Source organism: Sciurus carolinensis, chromosome 4 (assembly GCF_902686445.1).
Source record: "Sciurus carolinensis chromosome 4, mSciCar1.2, whole genome shotgun sequence".
In the NCBI taxonomy this organism is placed as follows: domain Eukaryota; kingdom Metazoa; phylum Chordata; class Mammalia; order Rodentia; family Sciuridae; genus Sciurus; species Sciurus carolinensis.
The window spans coordinates 8,597,874-8,610,590 of record NC_062216.1 but is presented as its reverse complement, the minus strand read 5'-3'; positions in this window follow the sequence as shown (position 1 = coordinate 8,610,590).

The window sequence follows — 12,717 nt, the reverse complement described above, 5'->3', positions numbered from 1 at the left end:
GCAAAAGATGAGCTTTTAGAGAAGATAATCCCACCAGTCTGTGGCTGTGGTGCTAAGGAGTGGGAATGGAGGCATCTGGGCCACACACGTGCCCCAGAGCCAAGAAAAAAGGCCGACTAGGCAGCAGGAGGCAGGCCTGAGCGCTAGCCCTGCACTCTGCTGACCAGCCCTTGGCCTGATGGTCTCCTACTTGAGCAAACTCCCTAGTACATTGCTCAAGTCACTGAGGGCGTGGCCTTGACTTGCAAGAAGCTTGGGACAGACTGTAGAGCAAGCACCCATAAAGCTGCTTGAAAATCATGGTTCATGAACCTGGGCCCAATAAAGAAGCTTCTGATGTGCTGTCAGAGATGGAACCTAGCTCAGGCGCTAATGCCTGAGGACTCTGTGACTCTGGGGCCATGGTCAGCCCATAATCTCTCTGTGTGGGAGCAAACACTTAGTGAAGTGCTTCCTGGAGGTCAGCAAGGTCCTTGTGCACTTGGCAGGAGGCAAAATCTGAGGAACATTGGTCCTTCAGCTTAGGACTCACAATAAGATGGAATGTGCTGGGAGGAGAGCAGCTAACCCCGCACCTGCCAGGGAGCACTCAGCTGCGAAGGCCTACATTTGACCTCCTGATACTTTGTTCTGTGGCTGACAAACCAGATTGAGGTTCCAGGGTGGCTGGGGCAAATATTCTACCATTCTGATTGAAAAAAAAAAAAAAAAGTTTCTGTAGGTAATACTTACTGATGATGATTGATTTTAATGAAGCAATGGGATGCAGTTAGAATCCACCACTCATTGAGAATAGTTCCTCCACAGATATGATGTTCATTGTTAAAAATACTCACCTGCCAAGGAAAATTTGTAATGTCTGCAGGTTTCCCACCTATGATATTAACTATGTTTGATTCTTCCTCACTTGTTCTTCTGCCACACGTTGCTAAAAGAAAGGAGGAAGAGGGAGGAAGCCTCAGGGGCCCAGAGTTGAGTTTGGTTGTCTTGGGAGAAGCGTCAGTGCGCTCTCTGGTCCCAGAGCCCCCACGGCAGCGCTTAGCCGGAGAACCCGGCAAAGCCAGGAGCCCGGCATGGCTGCTGGCTGCGGAGGGCAGGTGTGGGGTTGCTCACGGCAGGTCTCTGGGCCTGGCTTCCCCCAGGGTTCTCTCTGTGTGGTCTGAGGAGGGGACTCGACCCTAAGCCCTGGGGCCAGATCTTGCTGTTGTTGCCAAGTCTGAAAGCCAAGGCAGGTTCGGTGATTTAAGGCTGTGTCCTGTCCTCTGCAAAGCGGGCCTTTTGTCTGCTGTCTTGGTGCACACCCTGAAGTCCTTCTCAGCTCTGCCTACTTCATGGGTGCTTCTGAGCTATGCCTCCCAGGCGGGAAGTTCCCACCCCCGAAAGGGGAATGCATGGGTCCCGCCTCTACGCCTCTCCCACGTTCCACGTCGCCAACTCTCATTCGTTTTTAATGCTGGCAATCATCCCGTCCTACCTTGAGAGGATTAAAATGTTGGTACTTCCGTGTGACAGTGTGGTTTCGATGTCTTTCTGATATTATTTGAGTAAAGGGAAAAATAAACCAATCTGAACTATCGAGCGCTCACTGCCTGCCAGGCACTGTACTGTTTTGCATGACAGTTTTCACACAGGTGGCAGGGGGTACCTGAAGTTTTCATGGCCCAACAACCAGCACCCAGTGGAGCCAGGACTGGAATGCCATAGGCCCCACTACCACGTCCCCAGAGCCACAGCCCCCACCACCCAGTGCTATGGCCACACCACACGATGGCACCACCACACACCCCAGCACACAACCCCACATCACCCTGTCACCACACAGCCCTGCCACACAAGTCCATCAGCAATAACCCCACCATCACCCAGCCCCACCCACGCAATCCCATCGCGTCCCCACACCCCAGGCCGACCACTCTCCACGGCCACGCAGCCCCACCCCACCGCTCACTAGCCCTGCCGCTGCTGCTCTCTGGCTTTCCATTTCTCAGCTTCCTTGGCCTTCCTGCCACTCCCCAGGCCTGCCCCGCTCCTTCCTCCTGAGCGCCTTCCCGGTGTTGCTGACCTGGGCCTCTCTGGTTAGCCCTGCATGTCCTTCCCAGCTCAGCTCAGTTACAGAGCCAGTTCAGAGAGCTTCCGCACCTCTAGGCCAGGTCAGGTCCTCTCAGTATTATTTTCTTATCAGAAACTCTGCCTTCTCCTTACAATGTTAAACAGTTGGTTTAACATTTGTGAACTTGTTAGTTTAAAGTCTACTTAACCCATTAAAGTGTAATCTCTATGAGGTTAGGAACAACAGGTGACTAGTTTTCCTATTCATATCACCAGCTTAGAGGCTACACATGGCAGGAACCCAATACATGCTTCCTGAATAAATGGAAGATGTATGGGTGGACGGAGGGATGCATGGGTGGATAGATGGGTGGGTGGGTACATGAATGCATGACTATTAAAGATCTTAACATCAATGCTAAAAATTACTTAGCCACCCAGTGGCCTATACAGGTGACCAGGGAACTGAAGGGTCTCAGCTCAAAGGCGTGTAGGCTTTGAATTCTAAATCAGGGGCTTAATGTAGGGCAGCAGAAGTGGCCATGGAGGTATCATTTCATCTGAAGAGGAGAAGAGCGAGTGAAAAGCAGATGCCCAGGAGCACCTGCCTCGTCTCCATTGCTGATGTCACAGGAAAATGCCTGGCCTTTCCCAGTGGAAGCCACACACTGAGGTCTCCTGTAGCCTCATCTCAGGCGGAAATGCCTGTTATTGCAGGTCCAGCAAGGGAAACTTGGAATTGCTAAACGGTAACGCAGCACTGGTCTCCGGGAAAATTTCAAGATACTTCATTTAAATGATGATTTGGGAATGTTTAAATAGAACTACTGATAATTAGGGTGAGGTTGGATTCACAATTAAAAAGTCTCATCATTAGTCCCCCCTTCCTTTCGGAGACATAATGACACTAACACCCACTGAGCACCTCCCATGAGTCAGCCTTGTTGGGCACCAGCATGTGCAGGTGAGAGGGGGGCTTCTGATAACCCAACGAACCTCCACAATCTTCCCCTTTTCACAGGTGGAAGACAGTCTCTGGGCAGTCACATAATCAGTCAAGACCATGCAGCTCCTAGGAGGTGGACAGGGGCTTTTCAGTCAGGCGGAAGACTGTTCCTGACACCCAGCAGCTCTCCTCCTGCTTCCACAGTGTTTCTCCATGTCAGCAAAGTGCCTGCTCCATCTCCAATTAACTTATGGACTGAAATGATGGAATGCGGCTTGGGTGAACTTGAACCAGGTGGAGGTCTCAGAGCTACATGTAGCTCATTGAATCTGTGTCCGCCTGGAAGGAAAGCTTTGAGGGGCGAGGTTTCGCTACGAAGTTCAAGTCCCATTGGGGAGCAGGGCTTTCTGAGTGTGTAGCAGGGCTCAGTGCAAGAGCTCCAAGATCCGTTGGCGATTCCCGCTGAAGGTTGGGTGGTATTGGGATGGAGGTGGGATGTAAGGCTGTGCCAGCCCCAGGAGAGTTTACTCGGACTTAAATGGGGAAGAAGTCATCTTAGGTCTTGAGGAAAGGTACGTGGCCATGTGTCCTGCAAAACGGAACCAGATATTATAGGTTGCAGGTGGAACCGGAGAACGGGCTTGCCAGATCTGAATCCTGGGCCTGACTCATCAGCGTCACTCTCGAGAAGAAACAGACAAAGGCTTGAGATTCTGGTCCAAAGTTATAAGCCCAAAGCTCAAGAACTGTGAGGGGAGCCATGTCCTGGGGAATTTTCATAAGATAATATCAACCACAAGTGCTGGTAGATGATGTGGCAGCTAAACTCTCCACAGGCTTCAACTCAGAGCCTCAAGATAGAAGGACACATGAACAGACAGAGTACATTCAGAGGCCATTGAGAAGCAGGTTGGGAAACTGAGTCTGAAAAGAAACAAAAAAGGAAAATTCTGGGTGGCTTTAGACCCCTGCAGGACTTTCCTGAAGATGAAGGCGAGTCTTTCCAGATCCAGCATCCATGGAAGGAAACTGCAGGTTGACATGAAAACTCTTACAGAAGTAGGAAAATTCTACCATATTGTTATGCCACATTTCCACCTGGCTGGAGATTACACAGAATTGAGGCTGATTTGGACAATGTGAGTTCCATGCTTGTGAAATTTACAGGGGTCCCTGGGACCCCAGGGAACTTGTATTTTCTTCAATATCAAAATGAACATTGGAGAACTTCCCAATGGTGGCACAGGTTACCTCTAGGGTCTTTGGTTTTCTCACCCATAGATTGAAGGGATTCAACAGCATCATCTCCAAGGTTCCTCGCAGTTCTAACACACTGTACTTTTATCGTTCACAATGGTGAAGGGCAATATTTTTACTTAAATCATATAAATATAAAACACAACAATCTTTATTTAAATTCTGACATATAAACATTGGGCCAAATCTTAGCTCCCTATTCTCAATTTTTCTTTGAGAGGGGCCTGACTTCTCCATCAACATTCTAAATGCTATGCGACTCTGAGGTCAGTCTGCCCCTAGTCATAGACATTGGTATATTCTTAAATGAAAAGTCTCACACCAGGAGAGATTCTTCCCTATTTTATATGCTTAAAGGCTCGACTTTGTTGAACATTGGAATGAATTGGGGCTGACCAGTGGCTCTGAATTTTGGAGAGTCCCTGGGAGCCCAGAGAGTTCATATATTTTGTAGAGAGATGAATTCTCGGTCTTCAGAGCAGAAACCCCTACAGGGAGGAGGCACTAGGACACATTCTTCTTGGTGTTGCAGGGTCTTCAGGAATAAAGTCCCTTTGGACTCCAGATTCTTCCAAAGTGACCAACGGATTCCCACCCAGGGATGCCACCAGTTAGATTGAGACAGGGCCCCCTCATTTTAATTTTTGAATCCAAAGCATTTTCTCTGCCTGCATCTCAGGATGTCTCTTCCCCACAAGGATCCCAACCAATGTGTTGGTGGCTGTGAGAGCCAAGTAGGAAGAGTGAGATGGACTGACGTCCACAGGGGCCACCCCAGATCCGTCCCGCTTGGCCTGGCGCCTAGGGAAGGAGGGGCATCTGGGCCACACTTGCCAGGTGCACACACACGGCGTGACTTGGAGTCACTGATTCACCCTCTCTACACCCAGTGTCCTCACTTGAATTCAAAGATGAATAGTAACCCTCCTCCTGCCTAGTTTTTCGTGTGATGCTGATTTAGAGGGACAGATGCCATTTGGCTTCACCAAGGAGAAGTCTGTGGTTCAGGTAGGATCATCTCTGCCTGATGACCCAAGCACAGTCCATCTGCTGTAGGAAGAGTCCTACACCGAGGGCCACTCCTTCTCAGACGATTTTGCAGAATTCTTGTCTTCTTCCAAAACCCACTGTCCAATCCTCAGGCCACTTCTCCCTGTACCCTCTCTGTTAGAGCCCTCGTCCCAGGCCACAACTTCAGACACCATCTTTATGTAGGTGACTCTCATGTGCACCCCTCTCCACCCTCCACCTCGTTCCCCACACGTGCAACCAACTGCCCTCAGTGCCTCTCGAGAATGTCCAAGTGGCACCTCAGGCTTGGTGTGGCCCACACTGAACTCTCCAGGTCCCCACCTGCACCCCAGACCCGCTTCCTCACCAGCCTTCTGCAGCTCAGTAACTGGCTCAGTCCCACTGGGTCCCTAGGCAAGGACAGCCTTTGGCACTGTCCCTGCCTCCTCTTCTCTTACCCCTCACGGTCACTACCTCAGCGATTCAGTGGCACTCCAGAAGTCAAACTGTTCCCCCACCCACACCGTCGCTCAGCACTGGAGCCAGACTCTGGCCCACAGACTCGTCCCCGGACAACTCGCCCTGCACAGCGGTGTCCCCACTGCAGCCGAGGCATCTTCCCCTTCTCACTCTCCTGGCTTCATTCTCTGGTGGTTCCCGTATAGCCAGGAAAAACCCGAGTCCTCACTGCACTTTCACAAGGTGACCTGAGCCCGTCTTTGGCCAGCGCCTTCCCATGCACCCTGCCCCAGGCACCGGCCATCTGCCCCCGCCTCCCCCCACCCCCGGCCTGTCAGTCATTCCCTGCGCAGGGCCTCTGACTTCTCCCGCCCATGCTTGCAATATACCTCCTCATCAGATTGTGAGGCCTAAGACTGTTGTGGCATGTCCCCAGACCTTCCCTGTCACCATTCACAGGCACCAACCTCATTCGGTCATTCGGTCCCTCACTATGCCAAGACTTCTCCCTGCCAGGCAGCACAGCTGCTCACGAGGCACTGAACATGTCCTTCCCTGCTGTGAACTCAGCCTCTAAAGCAGCTCCCAGCCTCTGGCAGGGCTTTGCTCCTTACAGACCAGCAAAATGACAACCATGGAACAGGGCTACGTGTGTCTCAGCACCCAGGACAGGAGCCTGTGGGGAGTGTCCCAGCACCACCTTGTCCTGGTTCTGTGACATGATGGCTTTGTGATAAGCCAGTAGGCTCCGCCAAGCCCTTTAGAAGGCTTTCAAAGTGATAGCAGCAGGGAGAGACCCTCTGGGGATCACATGCTGGCCTTAAGGCTGCCCTGTGTGGCCAGTGGGCATCTCTGTCTTTCTCGAAGCCTGCACTGACACTGGCCCTTCACTCTGGAAAACTCTGGTACCTAAAACACAGGTAGAAAATCACGCACACAGGCTCACGCACGTGCACGCGCACACATGCACACATACACCCGGCTCCTCCACAGGCAACTTTCAAGTGCAGGGTGTTGAGAGCCGCTGTGTGAAGGTCTGCTCGGAGCCAGCTCCTCAGGTTCATCGGAGGGGCCTCTTGGGGAGTACAGGACCCAGATCCCTCCCACAACTCCCCAGCCAGCATCCCTAGGAACCAGCCTTTCAAACAGCTTCCCGGGTGATTATCCTGTCCACTGAGGATTGAGGACGCTGGTGGGACACAGCCCTGAGGGACCCTCGGAGACCTACGTGCCAGGGAGCTGTGGGCCCAGGGCAGCAGCAGGGCGACAGACAACAGGAGCCCTGCCCCTCCACTCCTCCATCCCGTCATGGACCTTGGCCTTCACATCAGAGGTGGAGAGGACTCGGCGGAGGCGGAAGGAATGAAGGGAGGGCTCCCTCTCCATGCAGCTAGCTCAGCCCAGCCGCCGAGGTCACAATGGGGCCCTGGGTGGAGCTGCATGGTCCAGAGCAGCCATGAGGTATCTGAGTCCTCTGGGGAGTGGAAGATGGGGCCATGGGGTTGGGGGACGCAGGGCGTAGGAGGACTACATGCCAGTTAAGGAGTTCGACTGGACACGATGGCTGAAGGCAGACTCCAGAAATGGCCTCGTCAGTCAGAAGGGAGCTGACGGGTCAGGTGGACAGCAGGCGAGCATGATGAAGTCTCCACAGGAGAGCTCACCTCAGCAGCAGACTTCAGGGGGTCACTTGGCCTGGGGCCCCTGCTACCCACATGTAAGATGGGAACACTGTTACTACACCATCTCGAGGTTCCGAAGGTGGTGAGTGCATGGTACAGCTAGAACCGGCCTGTCGAGGACAAGCCTGCAACTCTGACCCTCTAAGTCCACCTCACACAGAGCACAGACAGACTCCCTGTAGGCTGGCTTCCAGTAATGTCCTTCATCCATTCACAGGGTCATCTTGCACTTTGTAGGTGGCTTTCTATGCCATGGAGGACGACACAAGGTGATCAGCAGGTGGTCTCTGACACCTTGGAGTTCACTCTCCGTCTCAGAGAAATGCATGGGCAAAGAGACCACCTTAGCACGGGGGCAGTGGAGGTGGAGAGGGCTTCACTGGAAGCCAAGGGGGGTTACAGGTGTATGGTGGGAAGAGTTCTCTAGAAGAATGGGCTGGTCTAAGTCGGTCCACAAGCAGAAGTGGCCTTATGGCAAGGCAGAAAGGCATTTGGTGGGTTGACTCATATCCCTCAAAATTCCCAGGTCAAAATTCTAGGCCCCAGGTGTCAGGCAGTGACCTCATTTGGAAACCGGGTCCTTGCAGATGTGATTAGTTAAGAAGAATTCTTGATAGAGTAGGGTGGGCTCCTAGCCCAGTAAGACTAATGTCCTTATGAAAAAGGAAACTTTAGACACACAGGGAGAACCCCGTGTGGCAAGTGGAGAGGTGTCCCAAGCCACCCGACAACCAGGAGCTGGACAGAGGCCTGGCGCGGCCCCTTCCCCAGCACCGTGGGAGGCAGCGTGGTGCTGCTCACACACTGCAATTGGACTTCTGGCCTCTGCAACTCCAGACAATAAACTGCAATTGTTCTAAGCCGTCTCGATTGTGGGACTTTGGTTTAGCCGCCATAGGAAACTAGATGCAGCAATCAAGATGGACAGAAGACACATGCAAAGGTACAGAGGCTTGTTGCAGCTGCAGAATCTTCTAAGTTAAATCAGAGTTGCTATTTTGGTAGCTCAAAAATAGTAGAATATTGGCAATTTGCATTGTTTAGGCTAAACTATTGAGGTGGACGAGGGCATGTGGTTGAATGGTATGTAGGGGATCCGTTTTCTAAAACTCAAATCCAAATGAACAGTCACCCTCACTCTGTGGCCACTGAATAACTCTTGTAAGAAATCACCATGGATGGAACAGATGTGTGTAGAACAGCTATTACTGTTAATGATTGCCAGGAAGCTATAGGTGCAAACATTTTCCAAAATGCTAGACGGAATGGATTTTCACTTTACAGAAAATGACTACATAACGTTTTTCTTTCCCTATATTTTTTTCTAAATTTTTTGTTAGTTGTAGATGGACAGCATGGCTTTATTTTATTTGTTTATTTTTATGTGGTGCAAAGGATCGAACCCAGTGCCTCACACAGTCTAGGCAACTGCTCTCTCATGGAGCTGCAGCCCCAACCCTCCCTATATGTTTTGAGACGTTAAAATTTATCTTAAGAACTCTTGGAAATATCCCATCATGAAAGCCAGGTGAGACATTAAGCAGTTAGCTGGTACGAGTGTGAAGTTACGGCTGTGGGCAACGCATGACGTCATCAGCCAGGCTCCTGTCTTTTCTCTGCCCAGGGTGGGGGTTGCATGAGAGGAAAACCTCCCCAGAAGCAGCATGCATTTGTGCCGAGCAGGGGGAAACATCCTCTTGTGCTACAAGCATTTGCAGACTCCGGGATGCTAAAGGGCATCTGTGCAGGTGAGGCGGAATGAGCCATCGTGACAGACTGCCCGGGGGTGCCCTCCATCCAGCCCACCTCAACGACACACTTCCAAGACAGGCCAGACTTCAGGAAGGGAGAGCACAGCATGATCTTCACCTAGACCTCAAGTTGTCCCCCAAGCTCCTGGCACTCACACTTTTATCAAAACAGACTTGTATGGAAACGTATGTCCACACCAAAACCTGTCCCCAACATTTATAGCAGCTCGTTTTTAATTGCTGGAACCTGGTAACAACCTCATTGTCCATCATCAGATGAAGATAGAACAAACCATGGCACCTCCACACCAGCAGTGCCATTCAGTGATCTGGAGGAGCTATCCGCACGCCTTGAAGGCATGAGGCTCAGGGAAGAAGCTGACCCAGACAGCAACAGCCATAGGAGGCCGTCCATGTGCCATTCTGGAGAAGAGGAAACGCCAGGTGCAGAGAACACAAGGCGGTGCGGAGGTTCCGTGTCTCCCTGCCGGCTGGGTACCTGGTCATTTGCATTCTTCACAGTGCATGGAATCGTTCACCTTAAAGTGCTAAACTGGATGAATAGAATTCATACCTCAAAAAACACTTTTAAAAATGCCTTGCACTTCGTACGCTTAAACTCTCCCTGGCACAAGCTGCACAAGCATCACGCCATTTGCTAGAACTTCAAGGGAGAAAGTATTTTTTAACACCACCTTAGTCTGCTCAGCTGTCATGACAAAATGCCACAGACCAGGTGGATTAAGCACCAAGCGTTCACTTTCTCTAAGCTGTGGACAGAGCTGCTGGAGTTTCTCAGAGTTGCTGGAAGCCCAAGATCAAGGTTCCAGTGAGGGCTCTTCCTGGCTTGTGGATGGCTGGCTTCTTGCTGTGTCCTCACATGACCGCCCCTCAGTTCCTGCCCATGCATGTTGGTGGGAGTTCAGAGGGAGCGTCCTCTTATAAGAAGAGAGTCCTTTTAAGGACACCCTCCCTGTGGATCAGAGTTCCACCCAATGACCTCCTCTAACCTTGTTTCTTTAGTGGCCCCACTTTTGAAAATGGCCACACTGTGGGTCAGGGCCTCGGCGTAGGGGTTTGAGTGGGGTGGGGCAGGGAATGGGGGCACAGACCCGTCCGCAGCTAATCCTGGGTGGTGCTCAGGTGCTTCTGGTGGTAGTGTTTGGAGCAGTAGGAGTTTGCCTGCCCTGATGGGGGGAGAGAGATTGAGGGGCGTGGTTCTTGGCAGAGAACTTAGGAGGAGGGGGCAGGGAGGTGCAGAGGGCAGTGGGCACGTGGCTTAGGCTATGCTGTGGGCCTTCTGGGGACAGTTCTACCTTTCTCAGCTGGGTGATTCTGGGTGGGCGCTTACCCTGCTCCGCCTAAGTGGACTAGGGTTCGAAATCAGGTCTAAATCAGGGGTTTTTGACTCTACCCACTGCCCAACTGCTGCCCGGGTGGAGTTGGGTCCGGTTTGGACTCTGAAGGCCTCTGGAAGTCGGCTCCAAAGCTCCCCCAGGGAACCAGCCACACCTGTGGCTCCCTGGCTGCTCCTGAGGAAGGATGGGCTCCCCGGGAGGACACCAGCAGGGCTGTGGTGGGCAGGCAGGGAAGGCAGAGGCCAGCAGGACTGCCCCTCGCCCATAGCACCCTCAGGCGCATGGAACCTCTCCACTCTGCAGTTCTCGGGAGCAGGACCTGCCCATGTGCCCTGGGGAGACCAGTACCTGTGGGGTCTGTGCTCTGAGCTCCAGGCCAGACGGGCAGGGGAGCCAGGGCAGGGGAGGACGTGACCTGAGGACTTGGGTCAGCCATCACTGCCCACTGTGACCCAGTTTAAGTCCTGGTGGCATCTGTGTTAATGTCAATACAAGCCAGGGAGGAGACCAAGCTACTTGGGGCAGGAGACGGTTTAGGAAAGGGCCCCTGCTCCCTATGGATCTTAGCCACTGCTCTTCCCTTCCGATTTAGCTGTGCCCTCATTCCTTCTTGTTCAAGGCCAGCTGGATTATTGTGTGCAATGCCAGAGGCCAACCTCAGAGTTACTGGCTGTGTTTGGGAGAGGGTGCTGGTGAGGCCCTGGGCTTGTACTTCCCTGAGCGCTGACAGCTGCTATTGTCCTGGAGACGGAGGCCTCAAGCTGGCCCAGCAGGTGGGTCCACCCTCAGGGACCAGGGCCACCTCTCCCCTGATAAGCCATCAGGGCTCTGGACTTCCATCCAACCCTCTGAGGTAGAACTAAGGAGGCCCGAGAGTATCAATTAGGGAGGTTCCAGAAGGAACTGAAATTCCACTCTGAAGGTTCAAACGAAGATGCTTCAACAAAGGCACTGAAAGTATGGGACTCGGCAAAGGAGAGTGGGCAGCAGTAAGCCCCTGGGACGGAGACAGTGGACCTCCAACTCAGGAGAGCAGCAGGGAGGAGCAGGGCCACCAGTGTGAACCGGGTCAAGAAGGGACCCAGCCTCGGGCAGCACCGTGGTCAAGCAGGAGAGGGACAGGGGAGCATCTGCAAGCCCTTTCACTTCCTGCTCTTGTGTCTTTGTCGCTACTCACTGGAAGCAACCCAGGCGCACCCAGGATCTGAGGGCACCAGCCCCTAGGAGCCAGCTCCCCAGGACCCAGGGGAACCACAGTGGATCTGGGGTGGGGGATAGGAGCAAACGGAAAACAGCAGCTCGGTGTCATCAGCACCGACTGCTGATCCGTTGGCTGCTGAGTCATTCTGATTTTAGGGCCGAGAAAGACGCCATGCCCGGTGATTGAGCCTTAGCACAAATGACATGTGTGCTCAGGGCTTTGCCCGCATTGTCTTGCTCAGCCTGGGGACTTCTGAGGACGGACTGCTCTTGTGGCTTTCTGCAGTTGGTAGGTCACTACACCACAGTGTTCCTTGACACTGAGCCCTGTCTCTGCCTTGCTCCCTCTTCTAGGGGTGGCAGAGACCGCGTGCCGAGAAGCCGCGCTTCTCAGAATCCCAGCAGGCTTCCGTGGAGATTCTCAGCCATGCTGTAGGGGGCAGAGGAAAGGGCTTCACGTCACCCTGGACAGCTGCGGCAGGCACGCAGACCTCAGCGCATGGCAGCTGTGCGGTTTTGCCCTGGGCTTTGGGCCCACTCACGTCACCATCACCCTGATGCTGAGGAGACTCGAGACTGTTCACAGTGGGTTCCCGTGAGGTCTGCAGCTGACTGAGCTCCTGGGAGCCAGCAGCTTTCCTGACCTGTGCAGGCCAGCCTCTCAATGGCTCTGTAAGCTGGTGCCACCTGTCACATCCCTTTCTGCTTGAGACGCATGGACTGTCCTGTGTTCCTGGCAGTATCTGACTGATACAGTATTTGGTAGTGACAATGTTCCAGGAAAGGCAACTGCAAGGACAGGCTTGGCTTGACTGAAGCTGCAGGTCTCCTGGGTGCCGTGACTACTGCCACTCTCCTCTAGGACTTCGCAGCACAGCAGAGATTGTTCCACCAATAGTCCTTCCCCACTCAGGGGCGGCCTGCTTCAGCCCTAGCCAGCCGGGGTGGCGCCGTTCTGCCGTGCCAGGCACTAACTTCCACTTCCATGAGGGTCTCACAGACGG